At 42.6% G+C, this 17,777-nt stretch overlaps 1 long non-coding RNA gene across 1 annotated transcript in view; it reads right to left on the reverse strand.

The window, feature by feature from the left end:
- LOC134536993 (uncharacterized) overlaps nt 1-17,777 on the reverse strand; it is a 53,311-nt gene that overhangs the window by 4,470 nt on the left and 31,064 nt on the right. The gene's annotated exons all lie outside the window — the stretch shown is intronic.

Consider the following 17,777-nt stretch of genomic DNA (forward strand, 5'->3'; position numbering starts at 1 on the left):
AAATTATAAGTAAAATGTGATTCTTGCTGAATAATTTTTTTTCTCACCATTTGAGAACACTTTTCAAATTTATTTCTCCTATCAATTGCCGGGGTTATTAATATGTACTTAACCATTAACATATTTTCCATTTTTTAAACAATAGTCCAAAAATCATAATTGTAGAAACTGTGTGTACATCATATGTAGTTACTCATCTGTGTTTGACCTATCAAAAAAAGAAATATGTCATTGGTGTATTTGAAACTTGTTAAATAATTTGATGAACAAAGATATTGTGAGTCATGTTTTTATGTTGGTAACATACATTTTTAACTGAAGAAATAATGTTTTCCCAATTTTTACTGCTTTTATTTTTTGTGAATTTAGTAATTTTTTGTACAAATTTCGAGCTCGTTCAAAGTTGTCTATTATTGTTAACTGGTTAATCGCCAGCTTTAATCATGCAAATTTTAGGATGGTGAAGTATGTGATTAATTCTAAACATCTTGCTTCATTAGATTCAAAGGTATATTTTAAAATTATATCAAATCAGTTAGAATAATGGAAAGACGGCCTTGGTAGTTCTTTAGACACATATTTATTTTGAAATTGTATTTATTTCTTTTTCACCCCCTTGGATGTGGAATTTAATGTAACAATAATCTGTGTTACAGTTTAGCAAGACTTACTAACAAAAAAAACATGCGTAATGCCCGAACATATTAACACATACACTTGTAGATGAGCTTATAAATAGTGGCTTCACCCATGGAAATTTAAGGATATTGCTAATTTTGTATTATTTAAAGAATTTTGTGTCAAACTACAATCATTTTTACTTGGAATTTCAAAGTTGATTCCTCAATTCCCACAATTCCGTAAGTGTTGACTGTATTGAGAATCTTACGCCATTTATGTAATTTTTTTTAACATGGCATATTTTAGGTCAAAAGGAATTCAATGATTATTTCCTGCAGCCAATATCATTTTTAGTTAAAATTCACAGATTTTACTTTGTAACATAGAATAATTCCTGCCCCCTGCTACTGATAACACTGAGAATGTGTTTTGTAATGTAGCTGAAGTTTTTAATAAGGTTTCATAATTAATGTATATTACTGTTTCTTCTACTATGTGCAGGCATTAAGGTATTATAGTTGTGCTTGAATCTTAATTATTAATTTTGGTTAGATTTTACAAAAAGATGAATGTATTTTTTTATTAATTTTTTTCTCTATTTTGATTGGTTAGTTACAACTTTATTAATAATGTTTTTACAATTTTGAAGCATCTTCTGATTAGTGAGGCTGTTACATTCTAGATTTAAAAAGAAAGCAAGACACAGGCGCGACACTATGTCGCCAGTTAGTTATTTTTCACGCCTCAAGTTAGAGTGTTGTTGGGAAAACCCAACACATAGGCAGGCGCAATGGACTAGATGTCTTGCCAGCCAATCGGGACAAGTCTTGTTGTGGTGTGACTTTACTTTCCAAATTTTAAGGGAACAAATGTTAAAAAAAAAAAAACTTTTATTATATGGTCATATACCTTCGTTTTGTATTGTGATTGGTCAGTTGACTACGGGTTTGCTTCCCTTTGTTTTCAACTTAGTAAGGGAAGGCAACCTCATTCAACTAGTGCTTCTCGACTTCGCTGTGGTTGATGCTGTTCCTGTGTATCCGAAGTTCTCCGTCCTCATGGTATTGAAGATTTCCTGTTACTCTTCCACTCTTGGATTTTACATCCGGTTCTCCCACGGAGGTATCCTCTCTGTTCTGTGTGTTTCCTCCACTTTCATACTGTGGTCTTTGGAATTTCCATTAGTGTTTTTTGTCTTGCGCATTATTTCCATTGATAGTAAAAGATAGTCTCGTTCAACATTTTGCGAAGTCTTTTTGTAATGTTCAACCAGGTGTTCTCAATTCATAGTCTTTGGTGTCCATGTTGATGATTGTCCTGCGGTTTATCTTTAACCTAATGTTTTATCCACGTGCCTTTTGTAGTTGTGTTTCACTTCATTTTGGCAATAGAAATTCAAATTTCCAAAAGTATATATATAATTAAAAAATGTAAAATTTTTAATTTTTCTTTTTGTTTTGTTTGTTGATAAATAGAAAAATACGCTCAACAATAATAATAATCATTTATTTTTGGTTACAAGAATTGCGTTTAAAGTCAAACACAATCAAATCTTGATTTTAAATAGGAGATAATAAAAAAAAAATAAGTACAGTTTGTCGAGGCAACGAAGAATGAGTATTAATTATTTGAATGGCGACTTGCTGTCTTCATCATGACGCCGGTGCGGGAGATATAAAAAATAGTCTCTTCTGTGTTCTGTCTCGCCCCGCAGAGCGGACCGACACCGCCTTCAACCCCCCCCCCCCCCTCCTCTTCCCACTTCTTCCCAGAGCTCGCATAATGCTTCTCGCCGTTTCTGCCTCATTTCCCGAGAGGCCCATTCCGTCCGCGTTCTTTGTTCAATTTCAATTTTTTTGACCGGCCCGGAGCCATACCTGGCTCTTTTTCCCGTCCTTTCTGCCCCCCCCCCCCCCCCTCACGTGTCACCGAACTAGGGCTCGTAAATTTTCGGAGGGATTCGCGGGCTGATAGAAATATGGCGGCGCGGAGGTCTTTTTATTTCTCGCCCGCTGCCTGCCCCCTCCCCTTCATCCAGCAACTGGAGCAGTTACCTTCCCTAGAACTCCCGCCCTCTCCGCGCGCAAGTATTTATGGGTAAACAGACGGTTGGTGAAGGGGGGGGGGTTGTTATTTCCTCTCTACCTCTCTTTTATTTACGCTCCGCGCGCGCTTCAAAGCTGTATTTACGCCCTTTTGTTCAACGACGAACCGTATGTTTTTTTTTATTATTATTCGGCGACGCCCGCTTCTCGCAGTCTTCGCCGGGTGTAATTCACGTGTCACGCGGCGTTGCTAGGCGTTGTTGCCAGTTTTAATCCTCTATGAAGGGTGGCCCGCCCCTCTCCTCCCCCCCCTCTCTCTATTCCTGCCGTTAGTTCGCGCGTTCGCCGCCAGAGAGTAATTATCATTCGCCGCTGCGGACTCGTACATCGTACAAAGGTCGTAGCGTGAAGTGGTTACTTTCGTAACAATTTTGAAGGACATCACAAAATTTAACTGTTGGGCTATTGCAAAAACTTTCCTCGATATTTCTATTAAATGTATATATATTTTTTTTAATTTGTAACATCTTAGCTTTCATACGGCATTTGGGGGGAGTAATTTCGTGGAAGTGACGAAGTCAAGTAACGGAAACATGTAACCACCACGGTGCTGCCATCTGTGGCGGATGGCGCCAACTAAAGTTCACAAAAACAAAGAATGGTTTAATTAATTTTAACTGGTCGAAAATTAGATTTAAAGCCAGGTTTTAGTATTTTCAAAAATGGGGTGAGGGGAGGTTCGGTTTCATCGAAGCCGTTTCATTATACATTTTAAAACTTAGGTATGCTAATCAAACTATTAACTAGTCGACGTAGCTGCTCCGGCAGCGAATTCTAGCGGTGGGTTCAGAAACTAAGTGTGATTCGCGTCGAGAAATGTAGTTGAAAAAAAAAAAACAGTTTGCTATATTTTATCACGCTCGGCATTATTTTTTTTAAAAAAATTCCACGTCAAATTTCGTGTACGAGTTTTGTATTATAAGTGTATTTTGATCATGAGAACGCATTAATTTTCTGGTTGCTGAGGTTAGAAGTCACACATCTCTGGCGAGAACTGAAAGATTCACTCACAGATATAACCTTGAAAGTAAAGCGAGAAGGAAAATTAAAAACAAGGCAGCTCTCCGTGTTGGGTGAGATGGCATACGATTCTCTTCGGTGTTTATTAAGTGGGTGTAATTTGTAGTTTTCGAATTTATGGGTCTCGATATACATGCCGTTTACTGGTTGTATGTGTTTATTAGGGAGATTTTAAGGATTCGCAGTGAAATTTAATGACTTTAAAGGGGCCTTAATCAGTTTGAGACAAATTAAGGAATTTAAGGATAGTAAGGAGGCGCACGAACCTTGGTAGTGTTTGGATCCGAGACATTGCTATGACATGATTGGCTTGACTAGGGCCGACTATGCGACGTGATTGGGTTGTGGTTCGCCATTGCATTCCGCACTTGATGGTGGTGGTGGGGTTGAGAGAGACGAGGTAAATTGTCCCCCCTCGTCACTGAAATCATAATAAAAAAAAGTCTTTCATTCGCACCAACAAACGGAAAGAATTTGAAAGCAAACAGCGGGAAAAATGGTTCTTATCCCCCCCCCCCCTTTTTCCAGAAATGAAATTCTGCGCACATTCCTGGGTCTCAGATGGAAATTTCGTTAACACGACTTGAAAAAAACTTATACCTAGCTGGGAATGGAAACAAGGACATATATGGCTCTTCGTCCAGGATCTCTTGATCACTTTTAAAAATAGTTTTGCGTTAATAACTCGTAAAGTGAGTTCGTAAAAAAGCAAGCAGCAGTTCTGCTTAGTGTTAAAAGCATAGTGTTTCCACCCCTTTATTGCTGTCTCTCCCTTTCTTTTTTTTCTGTAATTTTCCCCGCAATCAAGTCTCGGCGAACCATCATTTTTACCTGCGCGCGGGACGGAAAAACAATTAAGCCCGGATCAAACGCGGATGAATTTAGATTCCATTCGAAACGCTCTTTCCCGGCGTCGCACACGGCAGCGGATGTCTCTCGGGAGCCGGTGGTGGGGGGTTGGCGGGGGGAACAAACAACCCCCCGTTCTTCCCTTTTCACCCACTCCGTCCCGCAAAAACGAGGCGTCATTTAGCACGAAAACGTTATCGAGTTGTTCCCGATTTGTGCTCGCCGCTGCGGGCGCATGCGCGCGGTTAAAACAACACACGTGCATCGCATCGCGTCTCTCCCTCGAACCCCGCGCCTGTCGTGATTTGGTGGAGGGGGAAGGGGAAACTTTGAAGAGAGGGGAGGGGCGCTCGCACACGGAGGGGCTAGTTTCCTGGGAGAAGCACCAATCACAGTCGTCGTTGCGGTTTGTTTCCGCCGAAGGGAGGGCGAGTATTGAATGTGGTGTGTGTGTGTGTGTGTATATGTGTGGGGGGCTTTACCTCCCCCTATCTATCTATATATATATTTTTTTCTCCGGCGGTCGATCCGCTTTCCCCCCTCTCCCTCCTCGAATTCTAGCGAAGAGGGTCTCTGGAGGACCATCCTGGCAGAGCGGGTAATGCGTTTCTCTCCCCTGTATACCCCCACCATGCGCGAAACAGGACGCGGGTGACATTTAGCGAGTTTACAGTCGGCGATGCCGCCACTCCCTCCCGATAGAGGAGGAGGGGGAGGTTGAAGAGCGAAGAACACCGCCATCTCGCCCGTCCATTTGGCCGGCCGGCGCGGCGCGTGTACGGCGCGTTTATTTGCGCGGTCAGCGAGTTACCGCCCGCCATCTCGTCAGCGCGCGCTCCCCCCACTCCCCCTCCTTCTCTTTACGGCGGCCACGTCACAGGGGCTTAGCGGAGCCGGAGTTTACTTCCCGCGCGGGCCCGGAGAGTTGAGCCTCAATCACACACCGGCCAGATTTACTGCAGGCCTGCCTGCCTCTTTCCCGAGACCAGCAAACCAATCCCACTCCCCGTTACTTAGTAATTCACTTTTCAAACCCCCCCACAGTTAAAAAAAAAAAAAGGATGTCTGTAAAGTCGGTTTACGGACGATAGTTTAACGTGATGTCATAACAAAACATTGATGAAATGATCGCATACTTTTATGAAAAATTTGAATAATTTTTTTATTGAATTATCACTATTTTGTATGGATACAAAGAAGGAGTGAAATGAAATCTACAATTTAATTGATAAATTTACTTTCATTTGCACTCATCAATTCAAATATGGTTATTACTTTAACGAAGAGATTATTTTAACTATAACTTTTATACATGTTTGCTATTTAACTTCTTCCAATCTGTGTTATTCTGTTAAGGATAGGACGATGATAGGAAAAGGAGGAAACGAATGGGAGTGTTTCAAGGATGATGTGAAGGAAAATGGCTTACCCAACACAAAGATGCAGTCAAAAATAATACATTTGCGTCACGGACTCTGCAGCAATGCTAGGAGGAACGGGTTAGCAAAGAGCAATGAAAATGTTACATTGAAATGCATGAAAACAGAACTACGCCACGGACTCGGTCGCAATGCTAGGAGGTTCAGGTCAGAAAAGAGCAATATAAAATGAGCGTAACGGGACACAGCGAAACGGGACAATGTGCGTAACGGTACACTTTTTCGTGCGTGCAGCCGGCGTTCATCGATTTATTAGACGTCACGTCAAAAATTAATACGCTCTAAAAACGTTGCCCTCGTGTACTATATTGTGTAACTTGGGGAGGGTATCCAAACGAATTCAATTTGACAATAGGCTTGTAATTTCGCCAAACTATCAGGGTAAACTAGTGCATTAAAAAACAATCTAGAAACTCAACCCCCCCTTTTTTTTTGTACTTCTCGAGACTTCGTTGATAGGTGCTTCAAGGAACATTCATACTCTTAGCCCCGGAAATGGAGAAGTATCTAACTCCCGGAAATTTTCACTATCGCGTCTGTTGCTTACACAATGCACGGAAACGTAACAAATGGCAAGCAATGAATTTTCATTTCATTAAAAATATATATTATGCTTCGAGATTATAGCACGGGCAGACTTACATAAAATAAACCACACAGTAATAAAATAAAACTAAATATTCTTAACTTGAAACAATTTTTAAAATATTTAGAACATAAACAAACATGGCTACCACAGCAGCAAAAAAAAAAAAAAAACTCGGCTTTACGGAGCAAAAGTAAACGGAAGATCTCAGCATTGTCGAGCTAATCCGTACGTTTCCGTCTCCGTCTGCGTGCTATTGAAGAAACTGTTCCGTTAAATCCGTTTACGTGATCCGTCTCCGTTTTCATGCCATTGTAGAACGGGCCTTACATGATTCGCTGACTTGGTTGCTACATTAAGCTTTGTTATTGACTTGACAACGTCTAATAAATCGATGAACGCCGGCTGCACGCACGAAAAAGGACGACTCTATGTCCCGTTACGCGGTGTCCCGTTACGTTCATTGTACGATTGCACCGCATCTATCTCTCTTCCACTCGATTGGAACAACCACCGATTTGACTTTTTCGAGGCACATTAAACTTGAAACACTCCCATTCGTTTCCTACTTTTCCTATTATCGTCCTATCCTTAACAGAATAACACAGATTGGAAGAAGTTAAATAGCAAACATATATAATAGTTATAGTTAAAATAATCTGTTCGTTAAAGTAATAAACATATTTCAATTAATGAGTGCAAATAAAAGTAAATTTATCATTTAAATTGTAGATTTCATTTCACTCCTTTGTATCCATACAAAATAGTGATAATTCAATAAAAATGATTCAATTTTATTCATAAAAGTATGCTATCATTTCATCAATGTTTTGTTATAACATCACATTAAACTATCGTCCGTAAACCGACTTTACAGACAACCAATTTTTTTTTCTGTATAGGTACTACCCACGTCGAAATGCGCAGCTGTCAAAAGTATATGTACAGAGTAGCTGCTACCCGGGCGTATGTTCGCTAGCTGAGCGAATAAAAAACACGCTCGCAAAAAATGTTTGCAAGAGGTTATGTTCGTCAAGAGTAGTACACGGTTTGATGCGCGCGCTAGGGTGCGCAGTAGCTAATATGTATATTTAATATTTTAAAGTAAGTACCTAACAACTTAAGGGGAAAAAATTGGTTTAAGTTATTTAAACCTCCGAAGTTTTCATCGCACTGATGTTGCGTGTTTTTGAAAAATTATTTTATAAAACTAAACTTTTTTACGAGGTGTTTATTGTATTAAGCCTGTAAGTAGGCAACCGAGCGAAGTTAACTACGCTGCTGGTTGCGTATACTTCACGGAATAAAAGCAATAAGTCAATAATGTGAGATCTGTGAAAATTCGTAGTTATTCTACGTTGAAATAAATGTTACCATTTATAGGTACACACGGTATTCCACAGAGGTATCCGTGGACGGGACCTCCAAATAATTGTAAGCTGCCGAACTATGGGAAGCCTTTTTTTCACAGACGAGAGAGCCACACCCGAAGTTCCCCGGAGTTCATGCTAGGGAACCGTTTACATGATTTCACAGTATCTTTAATGTAGCTATCCCAACCAAATCAACCGTCCACAATGTTTTTAAAGTATTTATAATGTAGCTAAGCTAACCTAACCTATTTGACCATTAGTTATCATGAGTTACAATGAACAAAAAAAAAAAAAAACAACCGAAGATGCACGATTGGGTGTTTGGCTCTCTCGTCTGTGAACAGCAGGCTTCCCCCAAACTATAGCCAAAATTGTTAGATACGAGATGACGGTGATCAACCACATAGAGCAGTTCCGTTACGTACTCAGCGCGCATGAAGTGCAGGAACGACTCTTCGCGGTTCAGTGCGCTTTTTTGTCCCTTCGTGCGGGAAAACGGAAGGAAGGAACGCGACCCACGTGTGTCTGAACTACGTCACAGGAAGGGGAGGGGAGGTGTTGCCGGGGCGGTGTCTGCGCGCGGATCTAGGGGGGGGGGGGGGGGGAGGGTGGCTCCGGCAGGCAGCGCGCGGCAGCGGCTGCGGGGGTTATCGGAAACACACCGCGCCGCCATGTTGGTCTACCTGCCGGGGCCGTGTGCTCGACGGCAGACGGTCCGGCCTGGGTGACAACCAGGCGTCCCAGCCGTTTCAGCGAAATAAAATAAAAATTTAAGTAGCAAACCCTAATTACTCAACAGTTAAGTTAAATAAAAGAAGCAGTCACTATCTTAAATCATAAATATATGACTTTAGGCCCTTTAGTAAAATATCGCAAGTAATTCCGTTTTGATTTTTGGCTCTTCACTTGGCAAAAATGATCCTTCAGCGTGTCTCACCCTTAGTTTGCAAATTGCGTTTCTTTCCAATTCACAATTTCTACCGTTAGCGCTGTCCTTGTTTAGGTGTGGTTTTTTGCCGAATACATGCCATAGAGCACAAAATATATAGATACAACTTGATAGGTAACTGAACATTTTTTTAAATACCTATATCTGAAACTTTGTAGTTTGCACATAATTTTTTTAAAATGAGAATTTATGAAATACATTTTCTTGTATTCCATCAATACATATAGCACATCGAAATAAGGGCAGTGCTAATGCCACAAATCCTGCACTGGAAAGAGAGGGTAAATGCCCATTTGAATGCAGACTGCAATCTAAGGATGAGACGCACTATAGTGGTGTTTAGAAAACGCCTAAAGTCCCAGGTGGTCCTATCCCTTTGCCGTATGCCGAACTCCGCTCCTACCACTGGGAATCCTTCTTTTCACAGACGAGAGAGCCACACCCGAAGTTCCCCGAAGTTCATGCTCGATTTTTGTTTACATGATTTCAAACTATCTTTAATGTAGTTATCCTAACCAAATCAACCGTCCACAATGTTTTAAAGTATTTATAATGTAGCTAACCTAACCTAATTGACCATTAGTTATCATGAGTTACAATGAACCAAAAAAAACAACCGAAGATGCACAATCGGGCGTTTGGCTCTCTCGTCTGTGAAAAGTAGGCTACCTCCTACCACTTATCTTATTTGGATCAGAAATGCCACTAGTAATAACAGCTAAGTACTTAAGCTTACACTTAGATCCCCATATTACCTGCCAGCACCTCGCAGCGCACGGAGTTGACAGGGTATAAACATTGAGCACAACATAGAAACGCCACAACTTAGAAACACCTAAGTTAAAAAAATATAAAACCGAAACATACATAATAGAAAAATAATCACGATTTAGAACTGTTTTAGGTCAGAAGCACATCCAAATTATAACTACATGTTACAACCCCATAACTGAGAACATTCTGTATTGTTGGTTTTTAAGTCGTGTGAGCAAGAGTTCACTGTATTCTGGCAGCAAGAAATTTTAGCATCCTGCTTCCATTCCGTGTAGTGTGTCTGCAACCCTAATGACCCGCTGTCCACAAAACGTAACAAATTTTTTTTAAATTGGTTTTAGTGAATATCTAGCACGCAAGTTTTCTCTAATCTAGCCTGCTGTTTTAAATGTCAAAATATAAATACTTTATTTTTAAAAGTGAGTTTAATTAGTTCTTAGGTGCAACCTTCTTTTAAAAAAAAATCCCTTTTGTCAGAGCTTACAGGCGTAGGTAGATTTCTGAGTTGCTTTTGTCTATTGGAACTTTCTAAAACTTAGGGCAAGTCTACAATCGTCTGATCTTGTGGGTGGTCTGTGTCCTTATCCTAATGTGAATAACGTCACATTATCGCACGGAAAAATGCCCTGTCTACAATGCGATGTCGGAATCTACTGATTTCTAAAATAGTCACCAGAGCGCATTAAATTGTTTTCATGCTTTGTAAATGTGTACGCAACTAAGTTTTGAATATTTAGTTGACTTGTGAAATTTACGGTAATTCAATAATATTTAATTATATTTCGTAGGGCAAAAGTAAATGATAATAAATGTTAAATTATTTACGTTTTGAAACGGGAACCGGAAACAGCAAACATCACGAGTGATCATTCTTCTGTGCTACCAAAAGACACAGATTGGGACAAAAAGGTTCGTTGACCAATGTATTCCGACCATCGCTTACGCATTTAATGAACAACATGTTCTATATGTTCACACACTCACACACACACTTATATTTATACAAAACAATATTTTTGCTGCAAACTCCATGCAGCCACAATGTTTCGAATCCTTTATATGCATCCAGAACTTTCTTAGAATTTCTAGAACGTTCTAGATAAGAATGACATACATTCCCATGAACTTGAAATCGGAACTGCACAGGAAGGTAGGTTCTGTGCTGTCCCCCCACTTGAAATAATGATTTGTCGTATTAGAAATTGTTTCAGAAAAAGTTTTAGATGATATTAAGAAGGTTGACAAAAAACTTGAACGGATTTTATAGTGTTCCTGCTAAGGGAGTTAGGATTTTTTTTTGTCCTTCAACCCTGGTTTTTTATTCACCCCTTGCAGTAATGGTTAGTTGTATCAAAATTGATTTAGAAGAAAGTTTTTGGTATTACTTTTATGAGGGTTGATAACCAAAAAAAAAAAAAGGATTCGATTGAAGGAACTATAGTGATTTTTCTTTTGTTCATAAAACGTTCGCCATTTTTACCCCTTTGGTCCGATTTTTCCGTTTAACAAATTCGACCAAAATTTGTCAGTGGAAGTGATTTGTGCAAAATGACAGTTCAAAGAGACATAATGTACCTACTAATGTCCATTTCAATGCATTTGTTTTTTATTTACGTGACTTTGAAATGACGATGGTTTTGGGCCTTGAAACGAAAAACTAATTAAAAAGTTTCCTGGAGTCACATAATGATGATAACAATAGGTAGTCTTTCTTTGAAATACATCTTAAAAGTAAGAAGGGGGTGCAAGTAGGCTAATTGTAAGGATGAGTCTAAATGTACATTTTAAGCCTCTCTTCAATTCTATAAATTCTCTATAAGAAGAAAAAACTACATAATGTACGGTCTTGAGGAAAGGCAAAACGTAAGCAATAATACGTTCGGAAATGTTATCTTAAGCCGGTATTTCAAGACACAAATTAAGGGTTAGGTGTTGAATATGCTACACGTGTTCCCTAGCCGTATTCCTAGTGCACGATAGGACACGGCCAGACACTTTATCTTTGGGGAACGGATTTGTTGTCCTGACCGTTGCCGATCTGTTGCCCACATTCCGCGCATGCGCAGAGCTCGCTTTTCCGTTGGCAAATGCCACCTGTTCATTGGCTGCTGACTTGTGAGTCGTCTCGACTGAGTGTCTGTGATTCGACACTTCTTTGAGCGAGGGTCTCTGATTGGCCCTCATTAATCCAGATTAACAGTGAACCAGTGGTAGAAGCAGCGCCAAGGTATAATTATTTGAATTGTAGCATATCACGAAATGAATCCGCGAATGTTGCAGGTCTCTTCTAATGACAGTTCTAAGTTACGTGGTTTTTTTTTTTCTCGAGTTAGGGCTGGTCTAAGGTAAGCGTGGATCCCCACACGCAGCGGAGTGCGGGCAGGGAGGCCGGCCGTGCGCCGCTTAGCACGCTGCCCGCCGCCCGCCGCGCCTGTGCTGCTCCCAAGCGACCGATAAATTAATCAAGTAACGGGAAGGTGCCACGGAAACGCGCGGCCGTATAGGAGCGCTAGTGAGCATTAGATAGGTTTCAGGGGGTCGTAAATCGAGATGGATTATCCGTCTGTCAAGCCGGCGCGGAGAGGAAAGGAACGAAGAGGGGAAGGGGGAAGGAAGGCAGTGGAATTTCTGCGTTTTCCACCTCTGTTTCCCCGGGTCCTGCGAGACGATTCACGCCGATGGAACAGATAACAGCGAAGATAAAAGTGAGCGGGGGAAGAGGGGAAGATAGTTGGAGAAAACTCTTTTTTTTCCTCTTTCCCTTCCTTTTTCCCCCCCTTCTCGTGATGCCTTTTCCGTGAAGGGAAATCTCGCAGACCGTTTCATCCACTCCCCCCTCCCCGCGTGTTGTAAAACTGTTTCTCCGGGAATTGGCCCTGCGCGGTTCGGCGGTGAAATGTTCGGTTCTTGCCGTTGTTTATCGCCGCGCCGCAGCCCCGGGCCGCGGAGGGCTTAACCCCGGCGCACCGTGCGGCGTGAAGGCGTTCCGCGTTCCCCCCGGCACCGCATTGGCGTGGGCGCAGAACTGTTTCCGCTCTCAGACCGCGTCTCTCGCCGCCTCGGGGGAGAAACTCCAACTGCCGAGACCGATAACTAGAGACAGGAAAAAATTCGCGGATTTACTCGGCGATAGGCTAAAATTCAAATACATATACCTTTTAGATGATTTGGCTATTGGCTTACTGTTCACCCGGACGAATCTCAACCAAAGAAGGATCGTATCACTGACAAACCAGATGAGACGACTAAAAGTCAGCAGCCAATGAACTTGCGTTATTTGCCCAAGTGTACAGGGGTATGTGCAGTCTATCCTGAAGGCCATCGAAACCGCGAATTTTTCCTGTCCCTACCGATACCTGTCATTAGGGGCGGGCTTTTTTTCGCGAAAAGATCTGAACACTTATTAGTCGTCGAGACCTGCAAAATTCGTGGATTCATTCGGTGATAGGCTAGAATTCAAACACATATACTGTAACTCTTAGATAATTTTGCTATTGGCTTACTGTTCATCTTGACGAATCTCAACCAATTATAAAACCTCAAGCAAAGAAGGATCGAATCACAGACAAACCATCTGAGACGACTTATAAGTCAACAACCAATGAACTTGCGTTATTTGCCCAGTGTACAGGAGAATGTGCAGTCTATACTGAAGACCATCGAAACCGCGAATTTTTCCGGTCCCTACTTATTAAACTGCAACAAGGTACACCCGCACCTGTGGTTTCTTCCTTGTGATTGGCGGCCGTCTGCGAGAGACGTCGTTGCCTTATTCGGCTGAGCCACTCAGGACGCGTTTACTTCCGCACTGAGTCACTGTGATTGGTGTTGTTACAATCTATATGTACCTGGGAGAAACTCACCCATCCACGAAACACAGACGGTGCTACAGGGTTTTAACTTTCATCTAGTCTCGAAATCTTTTCGCGAAATCTGCATACCCCTACCTATTATATTAAGTAGTTTTGGGCCCAACCCCGCTAGACAGTAGCTTTCCTAATATGTTACTAACAAAGCTACGTTGATCATGAGGGGAAAAAAATGCTTCAGCTATTATTAAGAACACCTGTATTTCGCGAATACATCTCGTGTCAGGCTATTTCACACATAACTGTAGCTTTTTTCTTAGAGGTTTGGCGAATTGCGGGCGCGCAGCAGTATGGTAACTACGTCCTCATTGGCCCCGTCAAGTGCGGGAAAACAGCCTTCACCGACCACAGCCAATAATTACAAGAAAAATCTACAGTGTTTTGTAAAATACCTTGCCCCAAAAGTATTCGTTAAATACAGGTGTCCCTAGCTATTATTATCAGGCAAACAAATTAGTGAACATTAATTTACTACATTTTGTGGTGTGGCATACCAGGAATACAATAATAAAGAACATTACTTCTTATTACAAACCAATACTAAGTTCCCCCCTCCCTTCTCAACACAGTTTAAATCTCTTCTACTAAGCAATTAGTAGGGACCGGAAAAATTCGCGGGTGAAATGATCTGTAGGATGAACTCCACAGTTCTACGTACATTCGGTCAAATGTCACCCTCATTGGCTGCTGTCTTGTGAGACGTTCCAGCGTAGCAGCCTGTGATGCGATAAAGCTTTGGTTGGGTGTTTCTCATTGTCCCAGAGTCATCCAGGTGAGTTGTGAACCAATAGCAGAGGCAGCACTGAGGTATAACTATTTGTATTTTAGCCTATCGCGAAATGAATTCGACAATTTTTCCGGTCTCTAGCAATTAGTCATAAAGAACTTTAATTATCATTATAAAGCTAAATTGTTTTGCTAGTAGTTACGGGCCCAGCCAACAGATAGCGTCACATGTCACGCCAAAACATGGTTTCAGTTCCCATTGTAAGATTCGCACTTCTATATCTCCTCCCTGTTCTATGGAGGTATCCTGGGACCAGGGCTGTGTCGTTGCCATGGCGACAAGGAGCAGCTGACTCACGAAGTTCGGACAGCCCACAGTTCACGGGGATGAAAGCCACAAACCCCAAACCCGAACAGTTTCCGAAGTGTGCCCAAGTAAGAGGTTGCGTCAGGTTGCGTCAGGTTGCGTCAGGTTACGTCAGGATCAGCCTGCCCTGAGCACTTCAGAGGCGTCCTGGTTCCTTATAAGTAGAGACCTGCAAAATTCGCGAGTTCAATGACCTCTAGGAGAGACTGCACGATCCTCTGCATACTTGAGCAAACATCGCCTGTTCATTGGCTACTGACATGTGGGGATTCTCAAATTGGTTACATGTGATTCGATCGTTCTTTGATTGAAGGTCTTCAATTGGCCAAGAATCCTCCAAATTAACAGCGAACCAATAGCAAAAGAGCACAAAGGTATAAATATTTTAATGTTAGCATATCACGAAACAAAACCGCGAATTTTTCCTGTCTCTACTTATAAGTAGACACCGGAAAAATTCGCGAATTCAATGACCTCTAGGATAGCCTCCATTATCCTCTGGACTTCTCAAGTAAACACGCTTGTTCATTGGGTACTAAATTGTGAGGCGTCTCCAATGGGTAGCTTGAATTCGACGCTTCTTTGGTCGATAGTCTCTTATTGGCCCAGAGAGCTCCAGTTAAACTGCGAGCCATCAATAGCAGAACCAGCAGAATTGTACATATGTTTGAATTTCAGACAATCACGAAATGAATCAGCGAATATTTTCCGGTCTATACTTATAAGTAGACACCGGAAAAATTCGCGGGTTCAATGACCTCCAGGATAGACTCTACTACACTCTACACACTCGGGCAAATGCCACCTGTTCATTGGCTGCTGACTTGTGAGTGGTCTCGACCGAGTGTCTGTGATTCGACACTTCTGTGAGTGAGGGTCTCTAACTGGCCCTCATTACTCCAGATTAACAGTGAACCAGTGGTAGAAGCAGCGCTAAGGTATAATTATTTGAATTGTAGCATATCACGAAATGAATCCGCGAATTTTGCAGGTCTCTACTTATTAGTAGGGACACCTGTATTTCTCGAATACATTTCGTGTCAAAGTATTTCACAAAATACTGTAGCTTTTCTCCTGTGGTTATTGGCTGAGGTCGGTGAGAGGTGTCGTCCCGCTCTTGACGGGGCCAATGAGAATGTGGTCACCGTAGTACTGCTGCACCCTCACATTTTTCCATGATTCTTAGAAAAAGCTACAGTGTTTTGTGAAATACCTTGACATGAAATAAAATCGCGAAATACAGGTGTCCCTACTTATAAGTGGAGACCGGAAAAATTCGCTGATTAATTCCCCGACAGCCTGAAATTCAAATAGTTATACCTCAGTGCAGGCCCCCTCTGCTATCGGCTCACAACTCACCTGGACGACTCTGGGCCAGTGAGAAACACTCAACCGAAGCTGTATCGAATCACAGGCCGCTACGTTGGGACACCTCCACAATACAGCAGCCAATGAGAGGGTGACCTTTGACCGAGTGTACGTAGAACTATAAAGTTCATCCTAGAGGTCATTGAACCCGCGAATTTTTCCGGTCCCTACTTATAAGAAGGCCAAGCGAACAAGGTTGACTGCTCCTGTTCTATACTGCACGTGCTTGCGGACCCTATAGTGACAACACGACGTGGGACGTTCAGCGAACACGCAGCGACATGATCCAGAGACTAACTAATCTTCACCGTCGAGTTTCTATCGCGCGCGACGCCCGGGTGGGCGAAGGGGGTCTTAATCATCGTTTAAAAAAAAAAAAAAAAAAAACGTAAGCGGGAAAGGAGGGTTGGTAAAATAAAAGGGTTGGGGGGGGGGGGCAGTGTTTCGACGCACACCAGGTCGTTGGGAGGTTTCGGACCGGAAGTTAATCCGCGCAGTTGACGGGCATCCCGAGCGTGCCGATTCGCGGTTGGGGGGGGGGGGGGGGGGGGGGTTGAGGGGTTGGGGGAGGGTGGCAGTGAAAGTAATTCTCCGAAAAAAAAGAAAAATGATTGAAAGAGAGAGAGTTTTCATTAAGAGCGTAGCGCGAGTGCAGACTTGGCTTTAATGCTCACTTGAAGCAATCGCGAGGAACGTCCCTCCGCGCGGAAGCACACTGCCCCTGGCGCTAGTCGCGGCATTGTTCGCCAGAGAGAGCGCAGGGGGTGGATCAAGATGCGACCCAGCCCGGGGCCTCCCCCATTCAACCCCCGCGCGAGGAGGGGGCGAGGTATATAAAAAAAGAAGAAGAAGAACCAGGGTCGCTCCCGCGCGCCACATATGGTCAAGTTAAAATCAAAGGCCCTGTTGGGAGGGAGGGGCGGGGTTGGAGGGAGAGATTATCAGGAGCTCAGGGCAAATGGGGGAGGCGGGGTCCCCATTCTGCCCGGCGAATTGATGGAGAATTCATCAGGATGAATGCCTGCCCGGAGTGGAGGAAGGGGGGTGGTTATGTCATCAAAGAAAGGCGCGCTCTCCCGGGATGATCAGTCAGTAAGCCAGACGTCGCCCCTGCGTGTCCCGGCGGGCGAGAGTGGCCCTTAATGCCCTGCGCGGAGGACAGAGCGCGCTGTCGTGCGCGGGCAACGAACAACGAGAAACAAATAAGGAAACTCAGAAGTAGAGGCTGCATGAAAGCGGCGGCTCTTTAAATTCAAGTTTTAATTATATAAGGGAAAGCGTATTTACTCGTAGAAGAAGCGTTTATTTTTCTATTTATTATTATAATTAGAGACCGGAAAAATTCGCGGGTTCAGTGACCTTTAGGATAGACTCCAATATCCTCTACAGACTCGGGCAAATGCCAACTGTTCATTGGCTGCTGACTCGTGAGTCGTCTCGACTGGGTGGCCTGTGATTCGACACTTCTGTGAGTGAGGGTCTCTAATTGCCCCTCAGTCTTCCAGATTAACAGTGAACCAATGGCAGAAGCAGCACTAAGGTATAATTATTTGAATTTTAGCATAGCACGAAATGAACCCGCGAATTTTTCTGGTCTCTACGTATAAGTAGGGGAGGCATTATCCGCGAAATATGAACGCCCATTAGACTGCAACAACGTATAGCCGCACCTGCGGTTTCTTCCTTGTGATTGGCGGCCGTCTGCGAGAGAAAACTCCATTTGTAGGGACA

This window comes from Bacillus rossius, chromosome 11 (genome assembly GCF_032445375.1).
Source record: "Bacillus rossius redtenbacheri isolate Brsri chromosome 11, Brsri_v3, whole genome shotgun sequence".
In the NCBI taxonomy this organism is placed as follows: domain Eukaryota; kingdom Metazoa; phylum Arthropoda; class Insecta; order Phasmatodea; family Bacillidae; genus Bacillus; species Bacillus rossius.